At 58.0% G+C, this 24,594-nt stretch overlaps 1 protein-coding gene across 1 annotated transcript in view; it reads left to right on the plus strand.

The window, feature by feature from the left end:
- The first annotated feature begins 877 nt into the window (after positions 1 to 877).
- The window catches only part of SYT2 (synaptotagmin 2), a 36,366-nt gene continuing 12,649 nt past the window's right edge, over positions 878 to 24,594 (plus strand). Inside the window, exon 1 of the mRNA XM_065936356.1 lies at positions 878 to 975. The gene's annotated coding sequence lies outside the window, so the exon portion shown is untranslated. The remainder of the gene's footprint in view (positions 976 to 24,594) is intronic.

Below are 24,594 nucleotides of genomic sequence, written 5' to 3' on the forward strand. Positions count from 1 at the left end.
AGAGGTGAGGCGCCCCGGGGAGCCCGGCTAAGCTCTCTCCCAACACACTGGATTTGGGGGTGTCACTTCCAGGGTGAAACCCCAAACTTGATTCCGGATTCCGAGTCTGCAGGCCGGGAGCAAGCAGAGAGGAGGGAGCTCCCGAGAGCCGAGCGGAGAGGCGGGGGCGAGTCCGGGCTCGGGGCGGGCGCGCCGACACCAGCCAAGTTCCACGCGGCTGAGCGGGTGCGGAGGTCCGGGCGCTGGGTGCCGAGGTCGGAGGAGGGGCTCAGGGTTTCCCGTCCCCGCTGCCCCTCTGGCCGCTGTGCTGGGGTGGGGGGCCCAGGCCCGGCCTTCCCCAGAGGCCCCATCGGAGGTGCCCTCTGGGAGCGGGGTCGGGGGTTCTATGCCCTCCCCGCAGGGCCCCTCCGCCCGCGTCCTGTCCCCCCAGGGCCGCGGGAAGACGCCCCCCGCCTCCCCAGCCTTTGTCTCCGCCGCTCTTCTTCGCCTCCCTTTTCTCTTCCCGACCAGGAAAGCCTTCATCCGTAGCCCCGGAGCAAATCGGCTCCCTCCCGCCCGCGAGCCGGTCCCCGAGCGCGGGGAGGCGCCCGCCCGCCGCCCCTCGCAGCCAATCCCGGCGCGCGAGAGGCTCGGAGCGCCCGTGGGTGGCGGGGCGCGCCGGGTGTCGCCGGGGGCGCGCGGCCGGCCCCGCCCACCGCAAACTTCTCCCCCTCCCCGGGCCCGAGCGGGGCGGGTCGTGAGGCGGGGGTCGCGCTGGGAGGCCGGGCCCGCGCCGAGTGCGGACGGCCGAGAGCGGCCTCGGGATTGGCGGGCGGCGGGCGCGGGGCAGGTGTTACTACTGCGGCGCGAGGGAGCGGGCGGAGCCGCCGCGGCCGGACGCCGGGACGCGCCGAGAGGGGCCTGCGCCCCGGGAGCACGGCGTCCTGCCCGCCGCTCTCGCCGCGAGCTCGGGCCGCCACGCCGGACCGCCTCCGGGTAAGAGCGCGCGCGCGCCGGCGGCCGGGCTGGGGGCGCAGGCGATACCCGCCTGGGACGCTCGGACGCTGGGCGGTGGGGGACGGCGCTCCGGGAGTCCGCGCGCTTCGGGAGCACCCTGATGGTTTCGGGGGAGAATCCGGAATTACCCCGGGAACCCCACGGCGGAGAGTGGCTGCGGGCGTGGGACCCCGCCGAGGACCTGGCTGAGCGCGCTTCCTTTCTGCGCCCCTCGCCCGGCGGTGGCCGTCCGGGTCTGGGATGGGCGGCGACGTCTTCCGCCCCTTCCTCTCCCAGAAACTTTTTCTACTCCAGCCAGCGCGCGGCCAGTACGTGGGGAAGCGAGGGCCCGGGATCCCGGCGAGCGGCGTAGCTTGGAGAGACCGGGGCGGGGTGGGGGTGCCGTAGGCGCGCAGGTTCTGCTCATTGTGCCGTGTGACCTTGGACGAGCGGCCGCACCTCTCTGAGCCGTCAGGTGATGCGATGCCCCGTGGGGAGTGGGGGCGTGAGGGGGCAGGGCGGTGGGCTAGCAAGCCCACGGGCGCACCTGCCGGCCCGGCCGCCTAGCAGGGCGCCGCCTCCGTTCCCCGCCTCTGCAGGAGCTCCGCGCGGGTGGCGGTGTGGAGCTGCGTTCCTGGCGTGCCAGGCGGAGTCGGGAAGCTTCCATGTCCACCCCGCCTGTGACCTTGGACAACTCTTACCCCGCCAGGCCTCAGTATCTTCATCTGGAAAATGGGGGTTTGGAGTTTATGGTAACTGAATCTCTCCCAGTCCTGCTGGCCTGCCTGCAGGTGCGGTGCGCTGAGGGGATGGGGGCGCACCCCTCTGTGACCGAGTCTCTGTCAGCGCCCTCCCCCGCAAGGCACCGCGCCTGAGACTGTTTGCAACACCACACAGCCTCCTTGCAGGGGCAGAGCCTTACCCCAGAAGGGTTCCCAGTGCGGCACAGGAGGCCTGGGAGTTCAGGGGGTGTCACGGGCCTCCCAAGGTCACGCTGTGTCCAGTCGATGAGGATGACTTGAAAGGCCACACTGATGGCCCTGGACGCAGGAGCTTAACCCGAGTCCGCTTGGGGTGCTCTGGCTCTCTTCCAGCTGAGACGAGCGGTGAGTTCTCAGCGGGCCTCAGGGTGCTGTGGGGAGGCTCCTGCTTTAAGGTAGGAGGCCCGAGTCTAATTCAAGGTGCTGCTTCTCATTCCTGTGACCTTGTGTGACCTTGGGCAAGCCCCTTTCTTGCTTTCCTTGCCTGTACATGGCAGGGGTCCAAACAGATGACTTCCTGGGACTCCTGCAGTCCTGTGGCCACAGTTCCAGACGGAGTCTGCTCAGAAGTGGGCTTGGCTGGGCGATGGGGCCCATGGCCCTGGAATTCCCAGCGCACGTCTGTCTGCAGAGTGGAGACCCTCGAGGCAGATATGGGTGTGAGGGGGCCACAGGCAGGCATCCCTGGGGGACCCGGGCTTACTGGTGGGTGGCTGTGACCTTGAGCTTCAGTTAGTTGTCAGGATGAAGTGATAGCAGCTGTGGGGTTTCAGGTGCCGCGAGGAGTGAACAAGCGACACGTGTGCGATGCTTCGTGTGGTGCTGCGTTCTGAGTGGCTGCTGCCCATGAGAGCGATAAGGACCTGCAGGGGGGCGAGGGTGCCAGAGGAGGGGCAGAGGGACCTGCTGTGTGATCACCCAGCAGCGTCGGCATCCCTGCAGAAGGGGGCAGTGGCTCTGCCTCTTTCCCTGTCTGTTCTCTTTCTTGGATCATTAGGTTTTGTGGCTGAAAATTCATGGGCAAGAAAGTTGCTGCTTGACTTTAATGTCACGCTTCTTTTCTGCTGTTTCCCCTGTCCCACCTCCCATCCCTGTGAGCTTACAAGATGGGTTCATTCCATCTGCTCCAGAACCTTCCAGGAAGGAGCCAACAGGGGCCAAGAGAGGGTGAGGCTGGCCCCCAGAGGGAACGGCTGGAGGACCCAGGGCAGTGCTGGGAAGACCCCCGGATCCTGGGGTGCCAGTGTGGACTGCGGGCTGCCCTGGGGTGCGGAGTGGCGTTACCCCAGGCCCACCGTGTGACCGCGGGCAAGGTGCACTCAACTGCGAGGGACGTGGTTGGTTTAGCTGCTCGAAGGGCCCGTTGGTCTGCCTTTGCCGAGGCGGGGGGCAGAGTCCCACGGGCCGTGCCTCTCAGCCCCCCACCCTCTGCTGGGGTCCTGTGAAAGCCTGGGGCGGTGGTGACATCTCTGCAGGAACGCTGATGGTTAAGAGCAGACAGGTCCAGGCTCCCATCTTGGCCTTTTCCTTTTAGCTTTGTGAACTTGGGAAAACTACTTGACCTCTCTGAGGCTCAGTTCTGTCGTCTGTGAACTGGGAACTCTGTTACCTACTTGTCAGGGAATAATTCACATAAACTCCTGGGCTGTGGGCAGTTCTTAGTGTGAATTCGTGCGCTGCGTGCTGCCCGGGGAGTGGCCTGTTTGAGGTTCTGTGTCGTCACGGGGGGTGCAGGCTGGGGTGAGTCTGCAGGGAGGAGTCTGGGCCAGCAGAGGCCCCTGGTGCCCAGGGACAAGCAGAGCCCGGCGGCCTCCATCTAAGGCTAGTCTGAGGAAGGGGCTTTAGAGAAGGGTTTTGGGGAAAGGCCTCACCGTCCCTGGGCAGTGTTGAGTGAGCCGCATCCTAGGGCGCTGGGGGCGCCTCGGGCATCGTGTGTTCAGCGTCTGGTTAGCTGACAGGGAAGTGGGGCTCAGAGGGGGAGTGCCTTGCCCGGGATCACACGGCATGTGGGCATCGGAGACGGGGCTGCATCTGCCCGGTGGACCCTCGGGCCAGCCGCCCCTCCCCTCTCCCCGTTAGGAACCGAGCAGGTATTTTCTCTCTTCTGAAATCAGAGCACAAGGTAAACGGGCTTTGACGGCAGCAGAAAGGAGGTGGGTCCTCGAGTGCAGCATCCCCACGTTGAACACTGAGGTCCAAGAGGCCTGGAGGGCCGGTCACCGTGGCTGGAGCTGGAGACTCGTGCTCTTGTCCACGCTCTGCCAGTGATGCCAGCTGCTGCCCGCTTCTCTGGGGCCCGACAGGCCGCCTGGCGGCAGGACAACAAAACATGGAAAACAAACCCAGGGGCTCGGAGGAGGCCAAGAGGACGGAAAGGCAGAAAGAGCGGCTCCCAGAGCAGCCCTCCTCTCCTGGCTTGCCTCGTCTTTCCTGGCCTGCCTGGGCTGCTGCGGCCTGCCCGCCTCCCTGCTGTGGCCTCAGAGTCTGCCCGGCAGGTCCGGGGTGGGAGCGTGGGGAGGGCTTCTGGAAACAGAGGTGGCAGGTGGGGGCCTCGGGGGCGGCCCTCGGTCCTCAGGCCGCTGGTGGGGGAGGCGCGCTGAATCGCCCTTTGTGTCTGGACCCGCGCCCCGCCCTGACCCCCTGTGCCTCCCTGGCTGAGGGGACCCCTGTAGAAATGCCCTGGAGCGGCTGGCCCTGTGCGGGGCTGAGGCTCGCTCCCTTGTCTGCCCTCGAGCCCAGGGGAGACATGGAGAAAGTCCTCCTCCGGTTGAGATAGGCTGCGTGGATTCTCTGCCTGCCTTTGTTTTATCTCCTCATTGTCCTTCTCTGCATCCTGCTCACTTGTCCTGTGTTTTGAAGCTGGGGAAGGGCCGGAGGGAGGGCGGCCAGAGCCCCCGCCTCCCTGGACTGTCAGGGACGGCCTTCCGCGCTCTCGTGGTCTCTCTGTCGCTGGTAGAGTCTTGTCTTCACGGGTTCACGAAGGGGCTTTGGCCCCGGGGCCACGCTGCAGCAGGAGGGGCTCGGGGGCACCGGGGGCTTCCTGCCGGGTGGCGACTCTGCCAGCTGGGGACGTGGGTGGAGCCCGAGCCCCTGCCTCTTGTGGGAAGGCCACGGCTGTGCCACCTGCCCCCAGAGGCCAGAGAGTCAGGCTGACCTCCCGCCGTGGGGCCGGCCATGTGCCGTTAGACCTGGGGCAGCGGCGGAGAGACCGGGGGAGGGCCTGCACCGCCGCACCCCCAACCTCTAGGCAGCCCGCCGCCTTCTCCGAGCGGCTGCCTGGGGGTGGCGGTGAGGGCCTTCAGCCTGCTCGCCACTGCTGGGCCCAGCTGGGCCAGGCAGCCTGTTGGCTGGAAGCCGCTTGCGTACCATCCCCCGGGCCCCAGCACAAGGCCTCGGGCGAGAGCGCGGCCCAGAGTGGGCTCTCTGCGTCTTCCTGGGCCCTGACTTGTCCGGGTGGGGTCCGGGGGCTCTGGACCTGGCACCTCACAGGTGCTCAGCATTGCCACCCAGGTGCCAGGCACCTGTGTCCAGATCCCGCCTCCTGCAGGACTGTGACTAATTTATTGAAACACTTGGAATAGGATGTGAAACAGCTGACAAAGGATTAATCTCCAAAATATACAAGCAGCTCATGCAACTCAATACCAGATAAACAACCCAATCAAAAACTGAGCAAAAGAGCTAAACAGACATTTCTCTAAAGAAGACATCAGTTCCGTCGCTGAGTCACGCCTGACTCTTTGTGACCCCATGGATTGCACCACGCCAGGCTTCCCTGTCCATCACCAACCCTCAGGGTTTACTCAAACTCATGTCCATCAAGTCAGTGATGGCATCCAACCATCTCATCCCCTGTTGTCCCCTTCTCCTCCTGCCTTCAACCTTTGGGCCTCTGCCCAGAGGTTTTGACCAGGAGCCCAGCTCGCCTGCTGCATTGCCCCTGGAATGCACACACCCCAGAGCCTGCTGCGTTGCCTCCGCTTCCTGAAGGTGTTGGCTGGGGCCCGAGTGTAGGGTCTTGGGCGGGTGCCTCTCCCCTGTGACCTTGGCCGTGGCCTCAGATCCCATGGGAAGCTGGAGGGGCATTGAGAGGTGGGAGCACTTCCTGAGGGCTTGGTGGGGGGAAGCGGAGGCTTTTCCTTGGATGTTTGGGCATCAGGCTGGATTCGGGAAAAGCTTCAGGAAGAACCTTGGACGTGGAGTTCCGTAACTCAGAGTCCCGAGTCGGACCCTGCAGCCGGCTGCGGGCCGCTGCTGGGGCTCCCTGGCCCCGCCCTCCTGCTCTCAGAACTGTGAGCAGAGCCCTTCCAGTGAAGGCTTACAGGGTTTTACTTTTTTTTTTGCCACACCACTCAGCATCCGGGAACTTAGTTTAACTCTGATCAGGGATTTAGCCTGTACCCCTGCAGGGGAAGCTCAGAGTCTTAACCGCTGGGCCACCAGGGAAGACCCCATATTTTTTACTTTTAAAAAATCCTGGCTGAGATGTAACTTCCGTGTCGCACAGTGCAGTGACCTGAAGTGCGCAATCGGTGATTTTCAGCACAGAGTTTTGCAGCCAGTACCGCCATCTAACTTCAGAACTTTGTCACCGGAAAGAAAGCTGTGTGCATCAGCGGTCGCCCTGTCCTCCTTTTCCCCAGCCTCCATCCAGGGGACTATCTGTCTTCTGTCTCTGCCAGTCTGTCTCTCTGGACATTTCGTGTAAGCAGAGTCATTCACCTGGTGGTCTTCTGTGACTGGCTTCTGTTTTCAAGGTCAGTCCACGTGTCATGAATCCGGCCTTCATTCCTCTGAGCTGCTGAAGATGTCCTGTGGCAGGGATAAACCGCAGTGTATTTATCCATCTGTCAATGGCATTTCGGCTGCTGTTTGTGTGAATGCCAGTGCTGTGAACATTTGAGGGCAGGTTTTTGACAGGACACCTGACTTTATTTCTCTTGGGCAAGCGCCTAGGAGTGGGACTGCTGGGCAGGTGACATACAGCCACTCTCTCTGTATCTGCGGGTTCCCCCCCTCCGTCTGAGAATTCAACAAGCTGTAGAGTGAAAATATTTGAAAAAAATTCTGAACAGCTCCACAGAGCAAAATTTGAATTTGCCACATGCCAGTAACTATTTATGTAGTGTTTACATTGCATTTACAGCTAGTTACACAGTGTTTACACTGTGAGGTGTTCTCAGCAATCTAGAAGCGAATTAGAGTGTCCAGGAGGGAGGTGTGCCACGTGTGTAAAAGAGACTTGAGCATCCATGGGTTTGGGGTCTGAGGGGTCCTGGCACAGTGCCCATGGATGCTGAGGACAACGGTTCTTATTTTTCACTTATTTTTCAAGTTGGTGGTGACTCGGGCCTGTTCTGAGCTTTGCATGTGGATAACTGTCAGTTAGTGCAATTCTCTGTGCAGAAGGTACTATCATTATTCATTTTCTAGAATAAGGAACCTGGGGATCAGGTTCCCAGGACACTCGCCTGGAGAGCTGAACTTGAACCTGACACGTGGGCTGGGGTGCTCCCAGGCATGGCTGGGTGCTCCGCATCACTGCTGAGTGCTCCCTGCCACCTCTGGGTGCTCCCCGCCACTGCTGGCCCTCCTGGGGAGGTGACCAGACCCCCACACTCTGTCCCTGTGTGGGGCTCAGGGACTCCCGTGCCCCCCAGTATGGAAAGCTTCCCACATTATTCTTAAAAGGAGACAGGAGACCCCGGCCCCAGAGCGGGGCGTCCGGACTCCGCCTCTGACTGCCCTCCTGACTTGGGGAGAGCTCCCTTCCCTCCGCCCGGCTCTCTCCTCCGTAAGGCTCTGCAGTGCCTCAGAGGGTGACACCCAGGCCCCCGCAGAGCTCCGCCCCTCGGAGCGCCGACTGACCAGGCGGGCGGGAAGCGGGGCAGCCGCCGCAGACCCCCGTCCGTCACCCCTGCCGTGGGTGGGGCCCTGGGTCCAAGCAGGACAGAGCCCGTCGCCGCATGGCCTGGGCCTCCGGAGCCCTGCTCTGGAGTCCCGCACCAGCCGGCCTCTGACGCTTCGCCCTCCTCCGCGGTCTGGGGTCTCCGGGGGAAAGTGCTGAGCGCACAGGAGGTGCCCGGTGTGTGTTCAGCGCACTCCGGACCTGCCAGCCAGCCTGGAGACAGCAGTGAGGCGGAACGGCCCCCACACACATTCCCTCTACACGTCCAGCCCTGTGACCTTTCCCCAGCCCTCCACTCCACCCTCCTCGCCTCCTGGAATCTTCCATCCGCGCTCTTCCTGAGACCCAGGCCCTGTGTCAGTTCAGTCCAGTCACTCAGTCGTGTCTGACTCTTTACGACCCCATGGAGTGCAGCACGCCAGGCCTCCCTGTCCATCACCAACTCCAGGAGTTTACTCAAACTCATGTCTATTGAGTCGGTGATGCCATCCAACCGTCTCAGCCTCTGTCGTCCCCTTCTCCTCCCGCCTTCAATCTCTCCCAGCATCAGGGTCTTTTCCAGTGAGTCAGCTCTGCATCAGATGGCCTAAGTTGAAGCTTCAGCTTCAGCATCAGTCTTTCCAGCGAATATTCAGGACTGATTCCCTTTAGGATGGACTGGTTGGATCTGCTTGCTGATGAAATATGGTCCACTGGAGAAGGGAATGGCAACCACTTTGGTCTTCTTGCCTAGAGAACCCCATGAGCAGTGTGAAAAGGCCCTGTGCCACAGAGGCTTTAACCCGCGGAGGGTCAGCAGCGCCTTTGCTGGGGAGGAGGAGGTCCAGGGCGGGAAGTGCCTTCTGCGGGCTGGCAGCTGGCCCCGGGGGGCGTGAATGCCGTCCCGTCCCACACGCCCAGGTAGAGCCTGCTCCAAGTCTGTGACCTCGGAGCTTCCACAGTCAAAGACGGAGGAGACGCTTGGGGCGCGGCGCCCCGGGATGGCACACCTGGTGCTGGGAGTGTCTGCCTACACCTTGGTTGGTTGGTTGGTGCAGCGAGCTCCCCAGACGGCAGGGTTGGCTCAGCAGTGGCTTCAGGGGCTTCCCCGGCGGTCCAGTGGTCAGGAATCTGCCTTCCGATGCAGGGATGCAGGTTCGGTCCCTGGTCAGGAGACTAGGATTCCACATAAGCGTGTGTATCTGTGTGTGCTGTCGCGTCTGAGTCTGTGCGACCCCACGGACTGTAGCCCACTAGGCTCCTCTGTCCATGGGGTTTCCCAGGCAAGAAGACAGGACTGGGTTGCCATTTCCTTCTCCGGGGATCTTCCCGACTCAGGGACTGAACTGCGTCCCCTGCGTTCCCTGCATTGGCGGGTGGAGTCTCTGCAACCGCGCTGCCTGGGAAGCCCTAGGATCCCACGTGCCACGGGGCAACTCAGTCTGCACTCCAGAGTCTGTACTCCAAAGAGAAGCCGATGTGTCTCAACCAAGACTCTACACGCCAAAGACCTAGCGCAGTGCGAAAAAAAATAAATTGTAGTAAAAAAATAACATTGGCTTTAAGACACGTGACTGCAGCCGCACTGCAGTGGAGTGGGCGCAGAGTTCTCAGTGCAGCCGGAAGTTACGTCACAGCAGGCTGCCGTCTCCTAAGGGTGCAATATCGTCATCTCCATCAAAACAGTTTGCGTGCCTTCATTACACAACGGGCTTCCCTCATAGCTCAGCTGGTAAAGAATCTGCCTGCAGTGCAGGCAGGAGACCCCGGTTCGATCCCTGGGTCGGGAAGATCCCCTGGAGATGGGAAAGGCTACCCACTCCAGTATTCTGTCCTGGAGAACTCTATGGACTGTATGGTCCACGGTGTCACAAAAAGTCAGACACGACTGGGTGACTTTCACTTCACTTCATCACAAAACACTTTATTGCTAAAAAATGCCAAAACAGCTGCAATATTAATATCAAAGATCACTGCTCGCAAGTCACCACGGCAAGTCCAATAATAGTGAATGTTTGGAATGTTGTGAGAATTCCCAAAATGGGACAGAGACACGGAGTGAGCAGAGGTTGTTGGCAAAATGGTGGCAAAGGGCTGCCAGTGACCTTCTGTTTGTGAACCGCACGATGCCTGCACAGCAAGACAAAGTGAGGTTGCCTGTGTCTCCTGCCACTTTTAGGAAGAGGTTTGTTTCTTTTATGATTGTCAGAGGCATCTACAAGAAGTAACCCAAGTTAAGTTTTGCTTGTTTGTGAAATAAGCTGGATTTACTTTTGCTTATTTGGCTTACATGGTTTTTGGTTTTGTCTGCTCAGGGAAATTTTCAAGCCTGATCTCTATTTTCTATTTAGTTCTAACACCCCCCAGGCTGTCTGTGAGAGTAGTGATGTTGTAAAGAGAACCCCTGAGCTCCCCCAAACCTGGGTGGTAAGCCTCCCCCTGAGGACAGGCTTCCTGGGGAATTGTCTAATGGCTAGCCCAGCTGGGGTGCAGATGTCGGGGATTTAGAGGTCGTTGGAAACGGGGCCTTGAAGGTCATCCAGGCCAGTGCTGGGTCCCCTCTGTGTCCTGCCAGCAGTGGTCTGTCCTCAGCTTGAATCCCCCCAGTGACGGGGCACTCATCCCCTCACAAAGCCAGCAGTGATCTGTCCTCAGCTTGAATTTCCCCAGTGATGGGGCAGTCATCCCCTCACAAAACCACCCTCTGTCAGGGTTTCATCAAATGCTGAGATGCCCCCACTCTGGGCCTGCATCTGTGCTCCCATAGCATGAGGTGGGGGCCCGCCCGGGGACGGTCCGGCTCTCTGCGTCCAGGCCCGCATGCCCCTGGAGTCGGAGGAGAAGCAGAGGAAACCGCCGGGCAGCGACTGGGCCGGGAGGGGCGTGGCCGGGCCTCCCCCACGGGAGCCTGCTCGGGCGTCTGGCCCCCACGAGGAGCGAGATGCCGTTGGCGGGGCCGGGTTAGACGCCTGAAGTGCGCGTCAGAAGCGCACAGACAGGCCAGCTCTGCTCACGGAAGCGGCAGGCGCCGGGCCCGTCCCCACCTCCAGGGCCGCGAGTCTGACGGTGCCTCCCTGGGCTCAGCGAGGGTTCTGGTTCCTCGCCGCAGTCAGCCCTGCCCTGCCTCCCGCCCCGCCTCCCGCCCCTGACCCTGTGGCCTGGGGCGGGTCTCTGCCTCCTGCAGGCCCTCGTGGATGGGCCGTGTGTGGACCTTGGAGGTGGTGTGCTGGCCGAACTCTGGGGGGAGCAGAGTCCCCAGCAATCACGGAGGGGACGGTCCTCTGCCTGGGCAAGAGGTTTCCGAGAGCGCGAGCCTGGAGGCTCCGAGGAGCGTGCCCCCTGGGCGGCATCCTGGTGTGTCACTCCCGGGGCCGCTCCTGCCAGGGGAGGAGTTTCCTCCCTGACACTGGTCGGTGTCTTCCGAGGCCTTCCCTGACCCCCGGCTCCGGACACCTCTGCCAGGAAGCCCCCCGCGGTGCAGCCGGTCCTGGTGCCTTTCCCCGCGGTCCACGGGGACCGCAAGGCCGGGTGGGCCGGCGCAGGCGGAGCGCTGTCCTCTGGAGACGGAGGGCAGTGTGCGCCGTGCGGAGCCCGCGAGGTCGCCCTCTCTGCGCCCCACGCGTGCCTGTCCCCCTGCTGCCTCCACGCAGGGACCCTCCACGTGCCGCTGTGCCCGCCGGGGCTGGCTTCCTGCCCCCGTGGCCGTGCTCGCAGTGACCCCGGGGCTCAGCCGCCGTGCCCCCCGCCGCTGTGCTGGGGGCCTGTCCGCAGCTGCTGGCACTGCCGGCTGCCGGGTCGTTGGCACGGCCACGGGGGCTCGGCTGGGACGTCCGGGTGGCCCGGCCTCACTGAGTGCAGCCCTGTCGCCGGAGGGCGGGGTGGGCCTCGAGGAGGGCGGACTGCGCCACTCCGCTGGGCACGGGGGACAGGGGGACGGGGGCGTGGGTGAGAGTGAGGGTCAACGTCAGAGGTGCCAGGGCTCCTTCTCAAGGCTGGACAGGGCGGATGCCCTCGGTCATCAAGGAGGCGGTCCTCACACACACTGCACACATATGACACACACACACGACATACTATGCACACACGCTGCATACTCATCACAGACACACCACACACACCTCACGCACACGCTACACACACACGCTCACTCCATACACACCCACGTATGACATGCACATTCACTGCATATGCGCCTCACAGGTGACCCTCACACACCACGCGCTGCACAGGGCACAGACGCCTCACACAAACACCACAGACACGCAAGTTGTCGTTGTTGATGTTCAGTCCCCAAGTCGTGTCTGACTCTCTGCAACCCCGTGGACTGCAGCACCAGGCCTCCCTGTCCTTCACTGTGTCCTGGAGCTTGCCCAAGTTCATGCCCATCGAGTCGGTGATGCCATCCAGCCATCTCATCCTCTGTCGTCCCCTTCTCCTCCTGCCCCCAATCTCTCCCAGCATCAGGGTCTTTTCCAATGAGTCAGTTCTTCGCATCAGGTGGCCAAAGTATTGGAGTTTCAGCTTCAGCATCAGTCCTTCCAATGAACACCCAGGGCTGATCTCCTTTAGGATGGACTGGTTGGATCTCCTTGCAGTCCAAGGGGCTCTCAAGAGTCTTCTCCAACACCACAGTTCAAAAGCATCAATTCTTCGGTGCTCAGCCGTCTTTATGGTCTGACTCTGGTCCTCCCTAATGACTTACAACTTTCCTTCCTAGGGTCCTGTCGTTGTTTTAACTACTGACCTCACTTTTTTTTAAATGAACGTCCTCGTGCTGGCCGTTCCTCACTCCCTCGTGATGTATCCCGCGCTCACACTGAGATGCTTGCCCTGACCCAATCCTGTCACTGGTCCTCACTGGCGTCCTGAGTTCGCTGATAGGGCGCTGATCCTCTTTCTGAGACCCTGACGCTCTCCCTACTCTGGGCCCTGATGTCCCTAATATCTTGAGCTGCTTCTCACTTAAGCCAGGATCTTGTCTGTATTTAAGGCCCTGAATGTGTCCTTTCTCGACCATCCCTGAATGCTGGCCTCGACTCTTTCTCACTACGCCTCCACTCGTTCCTCCCTGGGGCCCTGATCGTGGCCCTGACCAAGTCCCCTACCCTCTGAGTCCTTGACGGTGTTTGTAAGGCCCTGACGCTTTCACCTGATGACCTAGCTCTCCCACCAACACCCTGACACTCTCCCTAACTGAGACGCTGTGCTGTCTTTCCCCAAGCCCCAGGGTATCGCTGTGTAAGGCCTCTGTGCCAAGTCGCTTCAGTCGTGTCTGACTGTCTGCAGCCCCGCAGACTGTAGCCCTCCAGCCTCCTCTGTCAAGGGGCTTCTCCAGGCAGGAAGCCATGTCCCCCCCCATCTATCATCTCCTCGTTTCAAGGCTGCAGTCACCGTTCGCAGTGACTTTAGAGGCTAAGAAGAGAAGCTCTGTCATGGCTCCCACCCTTTCCCCTTCTGTTTGCAGTGAAGTGATGGGACTGAATACCATGATCTTAATTTTTTCACTATTGAGTTTTAAGCTGACTTTTTCACGTTCCTCTTTCACCCTTATCAAGAGATTCTTTAGTTCTGTTCACTTTCTGCCATTAGAGTGGTATCAGCTGCATGTCTGAGGTTGTTGATATTTCTGGCAATCTTGATTCCATAATCAAGGCTGTGATCAGCTTGGCATTTTGCATGATGTGCTGTTTGTATAAGTTAAATAAACAGGGTGATAATAAACAGCCTAGCCATATTTCTTTCTCAATCCTGAACCAGTTGGTTGTTCAGGGTTCTGACTGTGGCTTCTTGACCCGCATACAGGTTTCTCAGGAGATAGTTAAGATGGCTTGGCAGTCCCATCTCTTTAAGATTTTTCCACAGTTCGTTGTGATCCACACAGTCAAAGACTTTAGCACAGTCAGTGAAACAGAGGTAGATGTTTTTCTGGAATTTCCTTGCTTTCTCTGTGTCCAGCGAACGTTGGCCATTTGATCTCTGGTTCCTCTGCCTTTTTAAAACTCAGCTTACACATCTGGAAGTTCTTGGTTCACATAATGCTACAGCCTAACTTGGAGGATTTTAGGAATAACCTTACTAGCACGGGAGACAAGTGCAATTGTCTGCTGGTTTGAACATTCTTTCGTACTGCCCTACTTGGGAGTTGCGATGAAGATTGACATTTTTTCCAGTCCAGTGGCCACTGCTGGGTTTTCCAAATTTGCTGACGTTTTGAGTGCAGTGTTTTGATAGCATCATTGTTTACGATTTTAAGTAGCTCTGCTGGAATTCCATCACCCGCACTAGCTGTATTGGCCCCAGTGCTCCCGAAGGTCCACTTGACTTCACAGCCCCGAGTGTGTGGCCCTGAGTGAGAGGCTGCGCCCTCGTGGTCATCTGGGTCGCTGAGGTCATTTTTGTGCCGTTCTGCTCTGTAGCCTTTCATCTCTTCTTGGTCTCTTCTGCTTCCATCAGGTCTTCCCTGTCTCTGTCCTTTGTTGTGCCCATCTTTGGATGGATTGTTCCTCTGATATTTTCATTTTCTTGAAGAGGTCTCTAGTCTTACCCTTTCTGTCGTTTCCCTCTGTTTTTTTGCATCGTTCATTGAAGAAGGGCTTCTTGTCTCTCCTGCTGTTCTCTGGAACTCTGTATTGGCGGGTGTGCCTTTCCGTTTCTCCCTTGCCTTTTGCCTCTCTCCTCCCCTCCCCTGCTTGTAAAGCCTCCTCGGACAGCCACGCTGCCTTCTTTCATTGCTTTTCCTTTGGGATGGCTTTGCTTGTTGCCTCCTGTAGAGTGTTACGGGCCTCTGTCCATAGTCCTTCAGGCACTCTGTTCACTAGATCTAATCCCTCGAATTTATCTGCCGCCTCCCCTATATATTCATGGGGGACTTGACTTAAGTCATGCCTGACTGGCCTCGTGGTTTTCTCCGCTTTCTTTAGCTTAAGCCTGAATTTTGCTATGAGGAGCTAATTATCTGAGCCACAGAGCTCCTGTCTTGTTTTTGCTGACTTTGTAGAGCTTCTCCACCTTTGACTACAAAGAATTTGATTTTAGTATTGACTGTTTGCTGATGTCCATGTGTAAAGTTGTCCCTTATGTTGTTGAAGAAGGGTGTTTAATATGACTAGTGCATTCTCTTAGCAGAATTCTGTTAGCCTTTGCCCTGCTTCATCTTGCATTCCAAGGCCAAACTTCTCTGTTACTTCAGGTATCTCTTGACTTCCTATTTTTGGATTCCAGTCTCCTATAATGAAAAGGACATCTTTTTTTGGGTGTTAGTTCTAGAAGTCCTCGTAAGATCCTTCATAGAACTGTTCAACTTCAGCTTCTTCAGCATTACTGGTCGGGGCATAGACTTGGATTACTGTGATATTGGATGGTTTGCCTTGGAAACGAACAGAGATCATTCTGTCGTTTTTGAGATTGCACCCAAGTACTGCATTTCGGACTCTTCTGTTGACTATGAGGGCTACTCCATTTCTTCTAAGGGATTCCTGCCCACAGTAGTAGATGTAATGGTCATCTGAGTTAAATTCACCCATTCCCATCCATTTTAGTTTGCTGATTCCTAAAATATCTGTGTTCACTCTTCCTTCTCCTGGTTGACCACGTCCAGTCTACCTTGATTCATGGACCTAACCTTCCAGGTTGCTCTGCAGACCCCTTCGCCACACCAAGGCTGTGATCCAGGAGGGGGCAACACGCACATACCAGGGACCAAACTCATAGCACACCTCAGAGGTCACAATACACGCACCCCACACATGCCCCGCACACACACCACAGACGTTCAACACACACATGCCAGGCAGCAAACACGCCACAAGCACACACACCTCGCATGCCTTTACATGTATCACACACACAGCCACACATACTGCACAATCTCACAAACAAGCCACACACACCTCGTACACACCACACACACTCACACCTCATACTTACCACGCACCCCTCGGACACATCACACACTCCACACACTCTCATGTCTTCACATTAGAAAGCATCTGCTTTTGGCTCATTTGCTTTCACACTGTCTGAGAAGCCGCACAAGCACGTGTGTGAAGGGAGCACGCCCCCCGCCCGCCCGGCAGGCTGCCTCCAGCTGCACCGTGGGCTCCCCCAGGAGGCAGGCCGGGGGTCACCCCAGGACACAGCCTGACACCCCAGCTCCCACGCCGTCTCCCAAGGCCGTAGCTCCCTGGGACCAGGGCTGGGCAGGCTCTGCTTCTCCACGCGGGCGGCGGCCTGGCTCCACCCACAGGTGTCCACGGCCGACCCAGGCAGGCACTCGAGGAACACAGCAATGGCCATTTTTAGAATGCACTAGAAAATTAGCTGTTTTAAACTTCAGCTTCTACCTCCCAGGACCAAATGTTGGACCAGAGCATGGGTCCAAAAAAATAAAGACACATTTATCCTTAGGTATTGCTCTTCTTTGATCATGAACGTGAGCAAACTCTGGGAGATAGTGAAGGACAGGGAAGCCTGGCGTGCCGCAGTCCGCAGGGTTGCAGAGAGTCGGACACGACTGAGCGAGGGAACGACCGCGGTTGATCTTCTCGGCCCCCGGGCGCCTTGCTGGTCAGCCTGTTTCGTGGCATTCCTGTGGTTTCTGCAGACCCAGTGCCGTCAAAGTCCGCTCCCTGTCGTCCCACGTGAGTCGAGACTGGGCCTGCGGTGACCGCACAGGCTGGTCGTGTCTCGTTGGCTGGGGGCCTGGGGGGCGTGGGTACCTGTGCCCCCGCAGGGCTGGGGGTGGAACCTCTTGTCTCCCTCGTGGGGTCAGGTTCTGTTCTGGAAGGAGCCTCCCCTGGGAGCGCACGGAAGCTGCAGGAGGACCTGCTGTGTCTTCTGGCGAAGGAGCTGCAGGCCGGGCGGGCGGGCCCCTCGTGGGAGTTGGGGGAGGCGTCGCTGGGCTGCTTCCTCTCGTCCAGATCCAGGGCCCTCAGAGGTCTGGTTGCGATGCTCGGGGACCCTTGGGGGAGGTTCTGTGGGGGACTGGGGCCCTTCGTGGGATCAGCTCCTGGCGGAGATGCAGGGTCTGGGGGCCTGGGAGGGCCGGTCATGGAGCCAAGTGGCCGCCCTGGAGAGACGGACCCGACGGCTTGGGCTCGTTCCTGCAGGCGCGGGGATGCGGGCAGGTCGAGGCCCAGCCTCTCCCGGCCTGGGGGTCAGAGACCACTGCTGTCTGGGCAGAGCCTCCGTGGCCGGAGTGGGGGTACTCCCTTCCCCCAGGAGGACACGGGGACAGGTCAGCCGGCAGAGCCTCGGGACTCATTTTCCTTCCAGCACCCGCCGTGGGCCTGAGCCTCCCATCCCGGGGCTTCGTTCTGTGAACCAGCCTTGACCACCACCTTGGGGTGAGTGGCTCTGGCCGCTGGCCGTGTCTTCCCCAGCCCTGCCCGGCCCCGTGCCCGTGTGCCCGCTCCCCGTGGGCTTGGCTGCCCGAGGCGCTGTTTCCTTCTTCCCACGTCTGGCTCGGGAGATCCATCTTCTGAATCCCAGGACCGCGGCCAGAGCCCGGGGAAGCGGGGGACGAGCTTCCCCTCCCCTGCTGTGCTCCGGGCCTCTCCTTCACCTCTCTGGGCCCTTCCCCAAACTGGTGTTGGACCTTTGCATCTTTGCTTCCTTAGCTTCTATGGGGTAAGTGAGGGTGAAGCCCGACCTGTTAGGCCTGTTGGGATGGGGGCGTGGAGCCTCAGTTTTTGCTGGAGAAATGGCTGGTGATTCCAGGAACATTCCCCCGGGGCGAGGTCCAAGCCCGTCTTCCCTCTGCCCGGCATGCTGCAGGCGCTGTGTGCAGAGGCCGGGCTGCCGCCCCCCGTTGTGTTCTGAACTTGACCCTGGAGGGGACAGAGTGGTCGGGTGGGGTCGTGCTGACGACTCAGACGAGGGCGGCCTCCCGAGCTCAGCAGGGCCAGCAGCGTCCGTCCCGGCGTCGGCTCCAGGCCCAGGAGGCCACACGGCAGAGCAGGCCTCCCGCCCTGGGTCGGGCTGCCGGGTGACCCGGCCCTGCTGCCCTCCGGCGCCCCCCGCCCCCGTCCGACGGGCTCCACAGGCCCTTCGCCCCCATCGTGGGTGGGCGCCCTGGGCCCAGCGCGGGGGCCAGTGCCCGTCTGTTCTCCCCTCGTCCCGCACGTGCCCGTCGTGTGCCAGGCGGGGTGACCCCGCCAGGGTGGGGTCTGGGGGTCTTCCCCCGAGGACCAGAGAGGGAGTGTCTCAGGCTCGGGGGGCCGCTGCCCGCCCCTGCCGCAGTGTGAAGGCCGCCAGGACGGGCGGAGCACGGCCCTGCCCCGGTGACCGCGGGCCCTGCCCCAGTGACCGCGGGCCCTGCTGGGGGCTGAGGGGAGGCCAGGCCGCTCCCTGGGATGGGCCGCGTCTGAAGGCGGCACGGCCAGGTTCACATTCTAGAAGGTTGCCTTGGGGGCCGGTGTGCAGCAGGGCCGGGTGGCGGGGGTCGGGGCGGAACGCAGATGGCATTTTGGGAGCTCAGAGGACTCGGGGCCTTCCTGTCTCAGCTCGGGAAGAGACGAGAAGTGGTTTATTAAAATAGGACGCTTGTGAGGCTGACAAGCAGATGGACGCGAGGGTGCCGTGCCCCAAAGAGCTTAGGGGGCCAGTTTTATAATCAGAGGAAAAGTGGGGAGGGGTGAAGACCACCTCCCTCCTCATCCTGGAGTAGCCGTCCAGCCTCCAGCGTCAGCGCCTCCTCCAGCCTCCAGGTCGTGCACGGGCGCTTTCTTGCCCCTCGTGGTGAAGCCGGGCCGACAGGTGGAGACCCTCTTTCCATTTTGGTGCCGCGAGCTGGGTATTCACTGCGGAGGGCGGCTCATTGCTGCGTCTCCTGGACGCTGCTCTGGCTGCAGCTCGCAGGGCTTCCGTTTCCGAGTGTTACTTCTCTCCTCGCGGAGCCCCGGCTCCAGAGCGCTTGGGCTCAGCCTGTGGCCTTAGTTGCCTGCGGGATCTTCGTTCTCCGCCTAGAGGTTGAACCCACGTCCCCTGTGCTGGACGGTGGATTCTTAACCCGCGGACCACCAGGAGCGTCCCCTAAACTGTGTCACATGAGCAGAGAGCACGTCTTCAGTTTAGTTCAGTGGTTCGGTCGTGTCCGACTCTTTGTGACCCCATGGACTGCAGCATGCCAGGCCTCTCTGTCCATCACCAACTCCCGGAGTTGACTCAAACTCATGTCCGTCGAGTCAGTGATGCCATCCAACCATCTCATCCTCTGTCGTCCCCTTCTCCTCCCGCCTTCAGTCTTTCCCAGCATCAGGGTCTTTTCCAATGAGTCAGCTCTTCACATCAGGTGGCCAAGTACTGGAGTTTCAGCTTCAGCATCAGCCCTTCCAATGAACACCCAGGACTGATCTCCTTTAGGATGGACTGGCTGGATCTCCTTGCAGTCCAAGGGGCTCTCAAGAGTCTTCTCCAACACCACAGTTCAAAAGCATCAATTCTTCAGCGCTCAGCTTTCTTTACAGTTTAACTCTCACATCCATACAAGACCACTGGAAAAACCATAGCTTTGACTAGACGAACCTTTGTTGGCAAAGTAATGTCTCTGCTTTTTAATATGCTATCTAGGTAGATCATAGTTTTTCTTCCAAGGAGCAAGTGTCTTTTAATTTCATGGCTGCAGTCACCATCTGCAGTGATTTTGGAGCCCAAAAAAATAAAGTCTCTCACTGTTTCCATTGTTTCTCCATCTATTTGTCATGAAGTGATGGGACCAGATGCCAAGATCTTCGTATTTTGAATGTTGAATTTTAAGCCAACTTCTTCACTCTTCTCTTTCACGTTCATCAAGGGGCTCTTTAGTTCTTCTTTGTTTTCTGCCGTAAGCATGGTGTCATCTGCATATCTGAGGTTATGGTATTTCTCCTGGCAATCTTGGTTCCAGCTTGTGCTTCTTCCAGCCCAGCGTTTCCCATGATGTACTCTGCATAGAAGTTAAATAAGCAGGGTGACAATATACAGCCTTGACATTCTCCTTTTCCTATTTGGAACCAGTCTGTTGTTTCATGTCCAGTTCTAACTGTTGCTTCCTGACCTGCATACAGGTTTCTCAAGAGGCAGGTCAGGTGGTCTGGTATTCCCATCTCTTTCAGAATTTTCCACAGTTTATTGTGATCCACACAGTCAAAGGCTTTGGCATAGTCGATAAAGCAGAAATAGATATTTTTCTGGAACTCTCTTGCTTTTTTGATGATCCAGCAGATGTTGACAATTTGATCTCTGGTTCCTCTGCCTGGTCTAAAACCAGCTTGAACATCTGGAAGTTCACGGTTCACGTATTGCTGAAGCTTGGCTTGGAGAATTTTGAGCATTACTTTACTAGCGTGTGAGGTGAGTGCAATTGTGTGGTAGTTTGAGCATTCTTTGGGATTGCCTTCCTTAGGGATTGGAATGAAAACGGACCTTTTCCAGTCCTGTGGCCACTGCTGAGTTTTCCAACTTTGCTGGCATGTTGAGTGCAGCACTTTCGTAGCAGCATCTTTTGGCATGTCCTAGAGATCATGAACTCTGGGCTTGCTGAGCGGGGCTGGGGTTTTACTGTTTGCGGCGCGTCTTGTGCTCCTGTTGCATGGTTTTGTTGCTGATCGAGTCAGCTTGGTTTTACGGTGAAGCCTGCTCTCTCGAGCGATCACTAACTTACAGAGGTCTCTCATCTTTTCCTACTTACAGCTCCCTGTTGGAATTAACTGCTTAGGCACTGCTTTGCCTCTTGACTCTGTCCCTGTCAGCGGGTCGCTGAGGCCTGGGAGAGAAGGGGCTTGAGGGAAGCAGATGAGTCAGTGTCGCGGCTGAAACCAGGGCCCGGCGTGCAGGGGCTGTCGTGGGGCGTCCGCCTGACGGGCACACGTGTCCTCGGGGCTCGGTGGCCCCTCTGCACAGCGTTGTGGGCGGGTGGGGGCTGGGCGAAAGTGAGACAGAGGGCGGGTCCTGGCTGGCCTGGGTGGGCTGCTGTCCCAGGGCTCCCTCCCAGGAGGAGCGAGGGGGCGGCAGGGGACCCCAGTGTGGAGAGGGGGCTGCGGGGGGCGCGAGGGCTGAGCGCTGGGCTGGGAAGCCCCGTGCAGACTGCTTGCCGGGCGCAGCTGCGGTCAGCCGCCGGACAGTTTCCGAGAGCCCGGCGGCCTGAAGGTGGGCAGTGGGTCAGGGCCCCCCGAGGCGCCTGGGTCCCGTGGAGGCGGGGTCAGCGAGGGCCGCCTCCCCGTGCATGTTGGGGTCACACGTGAACTGGGGGCTGCTGGGGTCCGTTCCGGGCGGATAAGTCTCACAACGAGACGGAGAAACGGGGGTGCAGGGCCCTGGGGGGGTTGCTGGCACGACAGGCCTTGGTGGGCCGTGAGCCCGGGGGCCAAGAAGAGTCAGACACGGCTGAGCGCCTGAGCGCGCGTGTCCAGGCTGGGGGTCGGAGCTTGCCGGCAGCTTGTGGCCGCCGTGGCGGGACTGGCAGTGGAGGCAGAGGCCATGGGGAGGGCTTGCGAGGAGCCGCTGGGCCCAGGCCGGCCGGGCCGTGGCTCCGAGCATGGATGGCCGTGCCGGGGCTTCAGCTGGGCCAGCCTGGCTGCCGTGTGGGCGTCAGGCTGAGCTGTCGCGGGGCGGGCTGGGCTGGGGGCGTGGGGAGCGGAGGGGAGAGTGTGCAGGCCCGCCGGCTGCGGGGTGGGCCCGGGGGAGGACCTCAGGGCTTCGGTTGGGGCCCCGGTGCCGCCCACCCTCTCAGATGGGCCTTGTCCCCCGCCATCTGGGCAGCTGAGTCCTCAGGCCCGGGAGCCACCTGCGGGCCCTGCCCCTCCCAGCAGCACTCTCCCCCAGCGACCTCCGGGAACGAGGTCTTCCATCTTTCATAAGAACCTGGATGACAAGACTTTCATTTTGGCTGTTTTTTTCAGCTCTTTATTTTATTTTGGAGTATAGCCAGTTAACAGTGTTGTGATAGTTTCAGATGCACAGCAAGAGGACTCCGCCATTCACCTCCATGTATGCATCCTCCCCCACACTCCCCTCCCATCCAGGCTGCCCCGTGACATTGAGCGAGTTCCTGGCTGCATTGGTCATCCCTTTTAAATACAGCAGTGTGTACATGTGCAGCCCACACTCCCTAATCTCCCTCTCCCCTTTCCCCCGGCAACCGCGAGGTCATCCTCTGAGTCTGAATAGCTCCCGCGTGTGAGGGGTGTCCGGCGGCACTTCTCTCTGACCTCTCCGTCTGACGCTCCCTCGGTCCAGGCACTTTGCTGCAGATGGCGCTGTTTCACGTCTCCTAGTGGCTGAGTGATGTTCCGCTGTGTGCACGCTCCGCATCTTCTTTATCCGTCCCTCCGTCAGTGGACGTCGAGGCGGCTTCCGTGTCCTGGCTGCTGTGAACATGGGGAGCGTGCGTCCCTTTGGACCGCGGTTTTCTCTGATGTAAGCACGGGAGTGGGGTTGGGTCATGTGGTAGCTCTATTTTCAGTTTTTTAAGGACCCTTCATACTGTTCTCCAGGTGGTTGTGCCAATTTACAGTCGCTCCAACAGTGTAAGTGGGTTCCCCTCTCTTTATACTGGCTCCAGCATTATTGTTCGTGGATTTTTTGATGATGACTGTTCTCATGGAAATGAGGTGATATCTCATTGTGGTTTAGAGTTCCATTTCTCTAATAACTAGTGATGTTGAACATGTTATCATGTACTTCTGGGCCATCTCTGTGTCATCTTTGGAGAAATGTCTATTAATTAATAGTAATATTAATTGATATTAATTAATGGAAATTAATCCTTTGTCAGTTTTTCATTTGCTATTATTATTTCCCATTCTGAGGGCTGTCTTTTCACCTTGCTTATAGTTTCCTTTGCTGTGCAAAAGCTTTTAAGTTTAATCAGGTCCCACTAGATTACTTTTGTTTTTAGTTCCATGCCTCTAGGAGGCGGGTCAGATAGGATCTTGCTTTGATTTGTGTCATCGAGTGAAACGGTCAGAGAGACCAGGAAAGGTGACTGAGAAAGGAGGGTTCAGCCCACACGCTTCACCCGTCTCTGGCCGCCCCCCTCGCAGGGACGCTGGGTGTCTCTTGGCCTTGGCAGGTGGGTATAAACCCCCCACAAGGCTCCCCTTTCGGGGCTGCCTTCCGTCATTACGAGGCACCACGCGACCGCAGGGGAGGGCTCATCACTTGCTTCGTGCAGCGCGTGTCATCCGTTCACAGAAGCACCCGGAAGAGCCAGTAACGCAGAGCGCGTGTACACTGAGGAAGACAAGAGGGGAGCTCTGAGTGTTCTTAGCGCGTCCTGAAGATCCCGGACCAGCCCCCGAGGTGATAGCTTACGGTGAGCGGTGTTGGATTCGGGACCAGGGACCAGGCTTGATCACTCATGAGCTCTTGTGAAGCAGAGTTTTAGAAAAGTGAAAAAGGGACAGAGGAAGCTTCTGACACAGATTCAGAAGGGGGCCGGAGAGTGCCCCTCTCGTTTGTTTTTTTAAAATTTGTTCTTATTTCCATTATTTTGGGAGACAGGTTTAAAAAGATATTTGTTGCTCAGTCGTGTCTGACTCTGCGACCCCCTACACCGCAGCACGCCAGGCTTCACTGTCCTGCATCTCCCTGAGTCTGCTTAAACCCATGTCCATCACGTCGGTGATGCCACCCAGCCATCTCATCCTCTGTCGTCCCCTTCTCCTCCTGCCTTCAATCTTTCCCAGCATCAGGGTCTCTTCCAGTGAGTCAGCTCTTTACATCAGGTGGCCAAAGTATTGGAGCTTCAGCATCAGTCCTTCCAGTGAATATTCAGGGTTGATCTCCTTTAGGATGGACTCGTTTGATCCCTTTGCAGTCCAAGGGACTGTCAAGAGTCTTCTCCAACAGCACAGTTCAAAGGCATCAATTCTTTGGCGCTCTGCCTTCTTTAAGGTCCAACTCTCACCTTCCATGTGTGACTACTGGAAAAACCATAGCTTTGACTAGACGGACTTTTGTCAATAAAGTAATGTCTCTGCTTTTTAATATGCTGTCTAGGTTGGTCATAGCTTTTCTTCCAGAGAGCAAGCATCTTTTAATTTCATGGCTGCAGTCATCATCTGCAGTGATTTTGAAGCCCAAGAAAATAGAATCTGTCACTGTATCCATTTTTCCCCTCATCTATTTGCCATGAAGTGATGGGACCGGATGCCATGAACTTAGTTTTCTGAGTGTTGAGTTTTAAGCCAAATTTTTAACTCTCCTCTTTCACTTTCGTCAAGAGGCTCTTTTAGTTCCTCTTCATTTTCTGCCATAAAAGTGGTGTCATCTGCGTATCTGAAGTTATTGATATTTCTCCCAGCAATCTTGATTCCAGTTTGTGATTCATCCAGCCTGGCATTTTGCATGATGTATTCTGCATATAAGTTAAATAAGCAGGGTGACGGTGAACACTCTTGACATACTTCTTTCTCAATTTTGAACCAGTCCGTTGTTCCACGTCTGGTTCTAACTGTTGCTTCTTGACCTGCATAAAGGCTTCTCAGGTGGCAGGTCAGGTGGTCTGGTATTCCCATCTCTCTAAGAATTTTCCAGTTTGTTGTGATCCAATTTTTAAATGCTTTAGCATAGTCTATGAAGCATAAATATGTGTTTTTCTGGAATTTCCTTGTTTTTTCTGTGATCCAACAGATGTTGGCAATTTGATCTCTGATTCCTCTGCCTTTTCTAAATCCAGCTTATACATCTAGAAGTTCTCAATTCACATACTGTTGAAGCCTAGGTTAAAGGATTTTGAGCTATTACTTTGCTAGCGTGTGAGATGAGTGCAATTGTATGGTAGTTTGAACATTCTTTGGCACTGCCCTTCTTTGGGATTGGAATGAAAATTGACCTTTTCCAGTCAGAGTTTTCCAAATTTGCTGGCGTATTGAGTGCAGCACTTCGATAGCATCATCTTTTAGGATTTGAAAAGCTCAGCTGGAATTCCATCACCTCCACTAGCTTTGTTCATAATGGTGCTTCCTAAGGCCCCCTTGACTTCACACTCTG

This window comes from Muntiacus reevesi, chromosome 5 (assembly GCF_963930625.1).
Source record: "Muntiacus reevesi chromosome 5, mMunRee1.1, whole genome shotgun sequence".
Taxonomy (NCBI): domain Eukaryota; kingdom Metazoa; phylum Chordata; class Mammalia; order Artiodactyla; family Cervidae; genus Muntiacus; species Muntiacus reevesi.